The sequence below is a fragment of the Talpa occidentalis genome, unplaced genomic scaffold, assembly GCF_014898055.3.
Source record: "Talpa occidentalis isolate TD23 unplaced genomic scaffold, MPIMG_talOcc4v2.1 talOcc4.2, whole genome shotgun sequence".
NCBI lineage: Eukaryota > Metazoa > Chordata > Mammalia > Eulipotyphla > Talpidae > Talpa > Talpa occidentalis.
Genome location: NW_023602073.1, coordinates 18,059,639 through 18,070,583, shown reverse-complemented (window position 1 = coordinate 18,070,583; position 10,945 = coordinate 18,059,639). Strand labels below are relative to the sequence as shown.

General features: G+C 40.7%; 2 non-coding genes across 2 annotated transcripts; both read left to right on the top strand.

Moving 5' to 3' along the window:
• Positions 1-6,639: 6,639 nt before the first annotated feature.
• Positions 6,640-6,712, top strand: TRNAK-UUU (transfer RNA lysine (anticodon UUU)). Its single transcript has one exon. It is a non-coding gene; the product is annotated as a tRNA-Lys (tRNA).
• Positions 6,713-10,756: 4,044 nt separating this feature from the next.
• Positions 10,757-10,828, top strand: TRNAM-CAU (transfer RNA methionine (anticodon CAU)). The gene has a single exon. It is a non-coding gene; the product is annotated as a tRNA-Met (tRNA).
• The last annotated feature ends 117 nt before the right edge of the window (positions 10,829-10,945 follow it).

Here is a 10,945-nt window from a genome sequence, read left to right as displayed (position 1 = left end):
AATTCTGTTGGGCATGTATCTAAGAGTGGAATTGCTGTGTCATCTGTAATGCTATGTTCAACTATTTGAGAAACCGCCAAATTGGTTTCCACAGTGAATACACCATTTTACATTACAAACAGCAATGCACGCAGGTTCCAATTTTCCCACATCTTAACACTTATTATTTTCTATTTTGGATTTAGTTTCTGTTTTTTATTACAGCCATCCTAAGAGTATGAAGTGGTGTCTGCTTGTGGTTTTGATTTGCATTTCTGTAATGGCTAGTGATGCTGAGAATCTTGTCATGAGCCTATTTGTGCAGCTTGTTTGGAGAAATATCTATTCAAATTCTTTGACCATTTTTATTTTATTTTGTTTCCTTTGCCCATTTTTAAATTGGATTTTTTGTTGTTGAGGTGTGAAAGTTTTTATATATTCTGATTTTTTATATATTCTGATATATATATTTTTATATATTCTGACATTTTATGTATATAAAATATATGTATTTTATACAAGAATATATTTTTATATATTCTTATAAAAAAAGAATTGCTTATCAGATATATGCTTTACATATATTTTTTCCCATTCTGTTGATTGTATTTTTCGTCTTTGGGAGCGTCCTTTGATGCACAAAAATTATAAATTTTTAAAAATTTTTAATTGTTTTTTTGGTTATATTTTTGCTCTTCCACATGTGCACCTGTTTCACTCACCCACCCTCCACCAAACCACTGCTGCCACTACCCATCTGCCTCCTTTCCCATCTCCCATCTCCTCCTCCCTCCTCCTATTCCCTCTAAAAAGTTAAAAAAAAAAAACTTTTTATCCCATTCATCAGCACATGGCAAGTTTATTGAGGAAAAAAAAGAAAGAGAGATGCCTGCGTAGACACAAGTGGGCAGGAGAGCTGTCAAAAATTTTTAAATTTTGATGAAGTCCAATTAATTGTTTTTTCAATGCCTGTGCTGTTGGTGTCTTACTTCAGAATTTATTGTTTGGCCCAGAATCAGGAATATTTTTACCTGTGTTTTATCGTTTTACACTGAAATCTTTGATGTTTTCAGTTCATTTTGTGTTCGGTGTAAACTAAACATACTGCATTAGTTTGCATGTGGATATTCAGTTTTTCTCTAACCATTTGTTGAAAAGGTTGTCCTTTCCCATCTGAAGGACCTTAGTGCTAGTCAAACTCAATATTTTTTTCTGGACTCTCCTTTCTATTCATAGTCTAGTACCATCCATCCTGTTTAGATTACTATAACTTTGTGGGCGAGCACATCTTTTACAACATCAAAGCATTCACGCCGGAGAAAAGCCCAATGAATGTAATGAATGTGGGAAAGTCTTCATTGATCACTCAGCTCTCATTAGACATCATATCATTCATATTGTCATGAAGTCTTGTGAATGTGATGACTGTGAAAAGGTTTTCAGATATGGTTCAGACCTCATTCAACAACACAGAATACAGAGCGGGGAGAAACTATACAAATGCAGTGACTGTGGGAGTGCCTTTAGTGACTGTTCAGCGCTTATCCAGCATCAAAGAACTCACGGTGGAAGAAAATCCTATAAATGTAAGTAATGTGGAAAATCCTTCAGCGGAGTATATAACTTACTCAACATCAGAGAGGTCACTCAGGGAAGAAGCCATATAAATTTAATGAATGTGAAAAAACTTTCACCCAGAATTCATTCCTCACACAGTACATGAGGGTTCACACTGGAGAAAAGTCCTACAAGTGTAACAAATGTATGAAAACTTTTAGTGACCTCTCGGGACATAGTCAACATCCGAGGACTTACTATCGAGAGAGCCCTTATAAATGTAATGTTTATGGGGAAACTTTCCGTTTCGTTTAGCACTTACTCAGCATGAGAGAATTCATACTGGAGAAAAGCCCAATAAATTCAATGACTGGAAAAGCCTTCAGTGAGAGGTCAGCACCTATTCAACATCAGAGAATTCACATAGGAGAGAAGCCCTATAAATGTAATGTATGTGGAAAAGCCTTTAGTGAGAGTACAAAGCTCACAAGTCACCAAAAAACTCACACTGGTGAAAAATCCTATCAATGTAATGAATGCAGAAAAGCCTTTAGTTAATGCTCAGGCCTTATCAACCCCAGATCATATATACTGGAGAGAAACCTTATGTAAATATGGCAAAGCCTCCAGCCAGAGGACAGACCTTAATAAACCTCAGAAAACTCATACTGAAGAGAAACTCTATGAATGTAACTCTATGAATGTGGAAAAACCTTTAATCAGAGCACATATCTTAGAAAATTCATAGAGGAAATTCATAGAGGAGAGAAAGCAAATATGCACAATGAATGTAGGATAACCTTTAAGACAGAATTCTTCTGTTGAATATTTAAAAAAAATCTCATACTGGAGAGAAATCCTCTAAATGCCTTGGGAGTTCATTTAATATGAAGACCCCTCCCAGAGAAACAGAGAGATTCTGAAAACTGTCAACTACCTAAAATGGCCACACAGTTTAGGGAAAAGGGTATAGGGGTAGAGGTCATCGGTGGAATGGGTGGGGGTGGTGGTGAGAGGATTCACCAGAGACAGAGTGGGGAGCAGAACAGGTGGACTGACTGAAATACACTGAGAGGAGCAGTGAGCAAGACAGGAGAGTGGGCAAGAGGTATACTTCTGATTATAGAATTCCTGGATTCTAATCACAGCTCAGCTACTCACTAAGTGTTTTTGCTTTGGGATAAGTCACTTTACCTCTTTAGTCTTCAATTACTCACATGGTAAGTTGGAAACCCTGGTTAGTTGATTTTTAAGATCTATATTTATTATATTGATTACTAATGCAGGCTTCTGTCGATGTGATTCTTAAATTGTGACTGATTTATTCTACATCAAACATGATTCACAATGTGAAGGCATTGTAGTTATTAAGGATTTAGCAAAGATAAAGGCCACATGCCATCTAGGCTATTTCTCATCCTTGCCTTGGCTCTTCAAAATTCAGCAAATCATGAATTCTAATGAAAAGTGAGGTAAATAGCATAAATGCAATGAATTATTGCAGTAAGAAAGTTGCTATCTTAAGAATACAGTAAGTCCTCACTTAACATTGTCGATAAGTTCTTTGAAACCATGAATTTAAGTGAAACAACACATCTGAAGCAGGTCCTAAGATAGTGTTTTTTTGTTCAACATCTGCCAGGATTGTTTTTTCTTATCAATGTTATAACAATAAGACTTGAGGGCCTCCCTGGTGGTGCAAGGGGTTAAGTCTCAGCACGATGATGCTATCCGCAGCCACTGCAGCACGAGTTCCATCCCCAGCCAGGGAGGTGATCCACATGGTGCAGCAGACCTCTCCTGTCTTGCCCACTGCTCCTCTCCACAGTGTATTTCAGTCAGTCCACCTGTTCTGCTCCCCACTCTGTCTCTAGTGAAGCCTCTCTCCCCCACCCCACCGATGGCCTCTACCCCAGCTCTTGTATGCATAAATAAATAAAATAAATCTTTGGAAAAAAATGACTTGAGCAAAATAACATTATTTGAGGACCTGTAGCATGGTGTTGTTTAAAACCTCAGAAGAGTATGAATCAAATTGTTAAGAGCATCAGTTCCTCCAATTACCAGTTTTGGAAACTTTAATAAGAAAATATAACTTCTCAAAGTTAGGTTCTTCATCTGCAAAACAGGAACAAGATAGCCTATATCAGAGTTACCTTAGGGATGAAATGAGATGATATGTGAAAGGGCTAGGTACTTGTAGGCACTTTATTATTGTTGCAATTGTATCACTGTAACAGTATATTTTACATATATAAAAACTTATATGAATGCTACTGTAATGCTAGGACCTCAGTGATAACATAAGTTACACATTATTGAGTCAGTCATAAAATGGTAGGCTCAGAGAGAGTAGGAGCTAGCCTTTCTATTAAACAATAAAATAAAATGACCCTGAATCCTAGGTTAACTGGAACTGTTAACTTGCCAAAGAACAGTTTTTTGAAGTCAGGTTGACTGAGGTGTACTTGAGTCAATAATTAAAAATCTTCCCATTACAGGGCCTCCCCAGTGGCGCTGCAGGTTGAGCGCAGCACTGTGAAGCTGTCCACAGCCTCTGCAGGGCCAGTTCAATTTCCAGCTGGCCAGGGAGATACCCACATGTGCGGCAGACCTCTCTTGTCTTGCCCGCTATTCCCCTCCGCAGTGTATTTTGGTCAGTGTGCCTGCTCTCTCTCTGGTGAATCCTCTCACCCTCTGGTGCCTCTGGCCTGTACCCCAGTTCTTGTATAAAAATAAATAAGCATTTAAAAAAAAAGAAAAAAGGAAAGATTCTTTAGAAAAAAAAATCTTCCCATTACAATGGCTCTAGGTCCTGCTGATGTTTATCAGAGGATCCTACCAAATAGTCATGATCAACAGGTCTATTCTTCCAAAGAATAGGATCTACTCTTCCAAACACAGTATGAGTAAAAACAAAAACAAAAACAAAACACCCTAACAAGCACAGTATGGAATAAGTGGCCATGCTCACTAGCACACAGGCGAGTGGGTGCAGATCCCTGTTGGCAATCACTAGGTGGGTGGTATCGTTCAGCTTGTGGAGAAGTCAGGGTGGCTTTGCATCAACAATCAGAGAAGAGTAGTTGAGCACACCTACTGGTGGCTTAGGGTCAGTGTTTTTGAAGAATGTATCCACAGGCCCCTTCTCTCATCTGGCATCAGATGGACACATACCACCATATCTTCACCCATGGGACCTCCCACATTTCCATGGGGAAAAAAACCTGGGAAGATGAGGGGGTGATTAGGTGATGTTTAATGTTTTGGAATGTTAAATATGTAGAATGGGTAAGATTTCAGCAAAGAGTTGAAGAATATGAGGAAATAAGGTAGGCATATATTTGGAGAAAGAGGATTCCAGATAGAGGAAACAACAGATGCAAAGACTTGAGGCAGAAGTAGGTCTGATTAGTTTGATGAAGAGCAAGCGACAAGTGTAGCTGGAGATTAGAAGGGGAAGAGAAGAGAGGGGCAAACCCTCCTGGCAGTTGGCTTTTATACAGAATGAGCGGGAAACCTCTGGAAGGTTTTGAACTTCTAGAGAATGTTGTACTACTCCTGTGTTTAGAATAGACAGGAAGGGGCCAAGAATAGATAGAAGCAGGAAAACTAGTGGAGAGTCTATTGCAAACATCTATGTGAGAGTTGATAGATTTTTTAGTGTGGTAGTGATGGAAGTAGTGAAAAAGTGGTTAGATTAAGGATATGTTTTGAAGGTGGCATGATGCTAGGATGTAGGATATAAGCAAAAGAAAATTCCTAGATCACTGCACAGTTGGAGTAGCTGTTATTTAGATGAGGAAGACTGGTGAGGAGCAAGCTTGGGTGAAAGGTCAAGAGTTCGGTTTTTGGTGATTTTAGATGGTTTCTGGTGATTTTAAATGTGTGTGGAGAAAGTGGTTGCATGTGTCAACCTGAAGTTTGCAGGAGCTATTCAAGATAGAAATAGACATTAGCGTATACACCACACAAGCGATAGTTATAACACAGCATGTAATAAATGCTATTCAGGGGCCTCCCTGGTGGCACAGGGGATTAAGTCACATCACTACGAAGCTACCAGCAGCCACTGCAGCATGAGTTCGATCCCCGGCCAGGGAGCTAACTCACAAGGTGCAGCAGACCTCTCCTGACTTGCCTACTGCTCCCCTTAGCAGCGTATCTTAGTCAATCTGTGTGTTCTGTTCCCCACACTCTCTGGTGAATCCTCTCACCCGCCTACACCCTGGCTCTTGTATGCATAAAATAAATAAATTTTAAAAAAATTAAAAAATGCTATTCATAGCATTTTTTAATTTTTTTAAAAAAATTAAAAAATGCTATTCATAGAATTGAAATTACCTCAGGAATCCTAGGTGTAGTTCAGAAACTTCTACATCAGTCCTGGGGAGTCCTCTAAAGCTCCCAGAAGGAGGTAAAGCATAATGCCTGAACTGTGACCCAAAGGACAGGTAGGAACTGACAAGGAACACCAGGGGAGATGCAACCATGAAGTTCAAAAGCAAGAGGACATGGAACAATCAAGAATTTACCTGCTTGAAGGAGTAACCACAGACATTGTGGGGGGATAAATTGGAGGGATTTAAGCTTTGGCTATGGTGGGCAATGTTTATGTGACTTCTAGATGGTTCAGTGTGGGGTGAAGTTCATACTTGGTGTGTAGCGGTATGATTCTTGGGCCAAAAAGGGCAGGAGCCTGATGTGCAGAAACTTCCAAAACCCAACTCCCTGAGATAAGCCCCAAAACCAGTGGCACTCAAGAATCTTCCTTCCATCTTTATGCCTCTCTGTATCATTTTTGGTCGTTTCTTGGGGCTCAGTAAATGGAACTGACAGCTTTAATTAGGCATTCAATAAATACTGCAGCAGATGGTTTCTTTTGTTTATTTCCCCTTCTACAACTGTACTCAAATAAGGATTGTTGTCTTGGAGTCATTTACATCCCTTCTTAACTGACCTGAAGAAAAGCTGGGTGAATGGACTTTGTGGATACACATCTGCTCAGTTGCTTTTCATGGCACAAGAAGGAATCTACTGCATTACAGAATTGAACTAGTCATTTATTTTATTGCTGTGTATGTAGAAGCCAATTTAGAAGGAGCCTGGGTAGCTCAGTTGGTAGAGCACTGGACTTTTGATCTGAGGGTCCAGCGTTCAAGTCCCTGTTCAGGCACTGATAACTTTGTTCCCCTGCCTTGGGGGGAGTTCTGCCTTACAAAAGGGAATTTGGGTTAAACATGAGCTGTTTTTACTTGTTTAGCACAAGAAAACATCAAGAAGTCAGTTATCTTCAACCTTTCATTTCTATTCTATTCCCAGCAGCAATTTTTAAGCCTGGAGACCTTCTGAGGATCATGGTACAAAAACGTTACAATCTAAGAGAGTTTTCCTTCTAGACTAGGTCTTGGAGAAAAGGAACTCCAAGCTGTATTAATTGCATAAAGGATTTACAATGTCAAAACTCAAGACCTTTAGATTTTCAGTTCTTCCCTCTCATGACTGAGCTATTATTGGCAGGCACAGAAAGTCCTCCAAACCAAGAAACAACACATTCTCATGACAAGCAAATGATAAGGCATCTTTGACAAATACTACAGTGTGGTCTTGAGGTGAAATATTCAACATACCCAGAAATATCAGGCCATTTTATTGTTCATTTCTGTAATTGTGGATAATGATAAAACTAATGGTTCAGTTGATGATTCGGATTGTGTGTTTCTTTAGAAATACACTTTCCCTTCCTTCTGTCAAAATCCTAATGCACCTAAAACAATTCAGAAACAACAAACAATTCAGAAAAGGAAGGAAAGTCTTAGTCTTTCCCCAAAAATGCTGTTGGAGCAACGGATATCCACAGATCAAAAAAATATATATAGTGAATCTCAATTTCACAATTTATTGAAAAAAATAACTAAAAATGGTTCATTTATTTAAACTGAGGCACAAAACTTTTAGAAGAAACACATAACAGGAAATCTGGGGGGAACTGGGTGAAGAGTACATAAAACCTCTCTGTATTATATTTACAATTTCGGTATGAACTTACAATTATTTCAAAATGAAATTATATATACACTTCATTCTACATCCATGTGACTTGATTTGACTAATGAAATGTGAGTGGAAATGTCAAATATGGCATATTAGAGAAGTCTTAAGAACCATTCTATGGGGTGAAATAGGGGTATAGAAGAGTCCTAGTTAATCAAATCACTTGGTTACAGATAGGTGAACTGATGTTTGTATCAGCTGCACAATCTCCCACTCAGAAGTGCCCCTGAAAGATAGTGGTGAAAAGAAATCCTGCCAGATGTCTCATTTGATCAGTCACTGTAGGTGGAGAGAGAAACGGCCTGCTATAAGGCTGTATATGGAGTCCTGGTGACTGGGATTGGTTAGCTCGAAGGTCAGAAATCTGAAAAGAGCAAGATTTGTGGATTAGAGATCAGAGGCCTGGTGAAAGACACGTGGATTGACTTCTGGTAATTGTCACAGTGTTGAAGATCTGCTTATTACACATTAATATATCTACTGGATATGCATCTGCTTCAGAAAATGGCACTAAAGAATCATGCGGATAGACTGACTCATCCAGTATATGTCGTCACTCTCTAGCTTTAAAACCCAGGAATTTATATTATTTAAAAATGTAAGAAGGTGTTTACTTCCTGTTATTTTGGTGTGGGAATGAAATGAGATGAGTCATGTCTCCAAGAATTTCAAATGAACCCAAATATTTTTAAGATTCAAATGTCCAGTACACAAATAACCAACAGATGCTAGAGAGCCACAAACAGCTATTGACAAGGGTAAACACTAGATGAACAGAACATTGCAAGAGACTGTACTGTGACAGCAAACACAGCCAAGATAGGGGAGAATTCCTCATCCTAGCAGAAACATAAGGAAACTTAATATACAAATCTCTGAGAAGTAGCCACAGAAAATGGGGAAGGGCAATCTGCATCTATCCAGACTTTGAATCCATTGGTTCTGATATTAAAACAGAGGCTCAAAGAGGTGAGAGGATAAATCTAATAGATACCTGAGGTAAGAATTCTCCAAGCAGAGGAAGCCACATCAGAATATTATGTTGAAAATGATAAAATAGGGGAATAAACAGCAAAATATATTCTAAGGGGTAAGGACCAATATGTACTTAGCTACAGAGGCAAGAATCCTTCAACACATAAAGAGGAAAGAAAACACCTTACAAATATACTATAGTGGTGGTGGTGGTGGGGGAAATAAGGATTAAGAAAGTACCATAGAGTAAGTGTTATTTTTCTGCATCCCTTGCAGGACTATGCAGATAGGAACCTAGGAGAGTACTCTTTCTCAGATAACACTGACTGCTGTGTGATACCAAAAAAAGCTCGTGGTATCTAACCCTTTTCTTAATCCCTTGACTACTGGTCCCACCAGAATGGAAAGGTCACTGTCTTCCAATCCATTATTTAACTCTAGAAGGCTGAGCTATTTCTAACACCATTATATACACGAGGGTGCTTTTCAAATCATCTGGTGACTCAGAGGTGAATGGGCATAAAATCCATATAAAAGAAAAGCTCACAACTGGTATTGTGACGAATGACGTGGAATAGAATAAGAAAAGGAAATATCAGAATAAACTCCATGTAGCAAAATATGGTTTGGTGAAAATTGCCTGGCACTGCGTGTGTGTGTCTTTCTCCACAGATAGCAAGACAGACAGAATCAAATAGATCTATGAATACAAAGATGTGTGTTTGTGATTGTAAACATATTTCTGATACTACGTGGCAGTCAGAAAAGTTTGAAAAGACACTGATTTTGAGAGGCCACAATTTGAAGATGCAGCATCTCCTCGAGGCGACGTGGATCAGGGATGATAAAAGACCAAAAGGAATAATCGAGTTTCATTCTCCCTGGATTCAGAATATCCCTGGAGACTTAAACCTGCTGCCTATTGCCAGGTTCTCTGGCTCTGGGTTCCTTCCCCCGGTAAGCCTGGGAAAACAAATTGCAACGGAACTCAAGACCACCCCTGTCCTCGTCTTGGCATGAGGAAACCTTCACTGACAGGAGCTTCATCCCACCTAGACGGCCTGAGCTCCAAAGTCAAGTCTGTTCCAAGCGAGAGCTTCCTTGCAGGCAACGCAGAAAGCCTGAAATTGGCCCGAAGTGACAAACAAAGATTTTCCTATATCCGCGAGGAGGCGCTAGTTCCAAGGACCCCGGACAGTGCTCCAGCGGCAAGAAGTGGGGGACCCAGAGGGCGCCCCCAATTCTGCTCCCAACTGGCGTGCAGGTGGCTGGGATGGGATGAGGGTGCTGGGCTGTGCGAGCAGCTACGCTTGCCACTCCACCACGAGAGAAAATGCAGCCGAGGCCGCCCTTAGAGTTCATCGTGGACGGAGAATGCAGTAAAAGGAGGGAAAAATAAGACTAGCCTGCAAGCCGGGCCCTAGCCGTGGGCTGCTCCAGCACACCTGCTTGTCATCCAGAAGCTGGCGCGGCGAGGGGGCAGGTTTACAACCTCCACACGCCTGTCCAGCGTCACCACAGAGGCAGCTGCAATCAAGAGACACACCCCCCCACACACACACGAGTTGCTCCCCTCGGGAGAGGGGGAGCCTATCTTTAGTTTTTTGTTTGTTTTCCTTCACTTTCCTTTCTTTATTTTTAACCAAAACAGCCCCAAGAGGGGCTGCCATGTAATAATTGTGGCTGCCATGTAAGAATTTGGGCAATAAATTCAATTTATTCTATTCCAGGGGCACCGTTCCTTTTGAAAATCGTGCGCCCTTGGAGGCAAATTAAAAAAGCCTCTCTTTTATCTAAAGGGTCGTCTAGGAGATTTTATCTCTTACCGGAGGCAAAAGAGGTGGTTGACAGGATTTCTCGCAGGGAGCGGCAGCGACCGCTCGGATTCTGCCCGAGAAGGGCGGGGCCAGAATTCCGGGGCGCGCTCTACCTCGCCTGGCTCCCCACAACTAGCAGGTCCTGTGGGGGGAAGAGATTTCCCACCCCAGACTCGTTTGTAGGGTCCAAAGAGCAGACCTGGAGAAGAGGGTCCGGGACCGTCTGGTTGTGTAGAGTCTCTGACTAGCTGGGAGATGAGGGGGGCACTGAGAAAGTCACTGGAGGGGAAGGGAATAGAAAATGAACTTTTTCTTAGAGGAAAAGTTTTATCTTTATCATTGAAGAGAGAAAAAAGGACATACCGAAGCCGTCTAGCAGAGTGGCGCAGCGGAAGCGTGCTGGGCCCATAACCCAGAGGTCGATGGATCGAAACCATCCTCTGCTAAGTGGTCTTTTCTTTTTATCCCAAAAAGACGTATGACGTATTTCTACAACTTCTACATTTAACTAACCGCAAAATTAACCTGTCTGAAAATCCTTCTCTAGTTTGACTCTTTTCCCA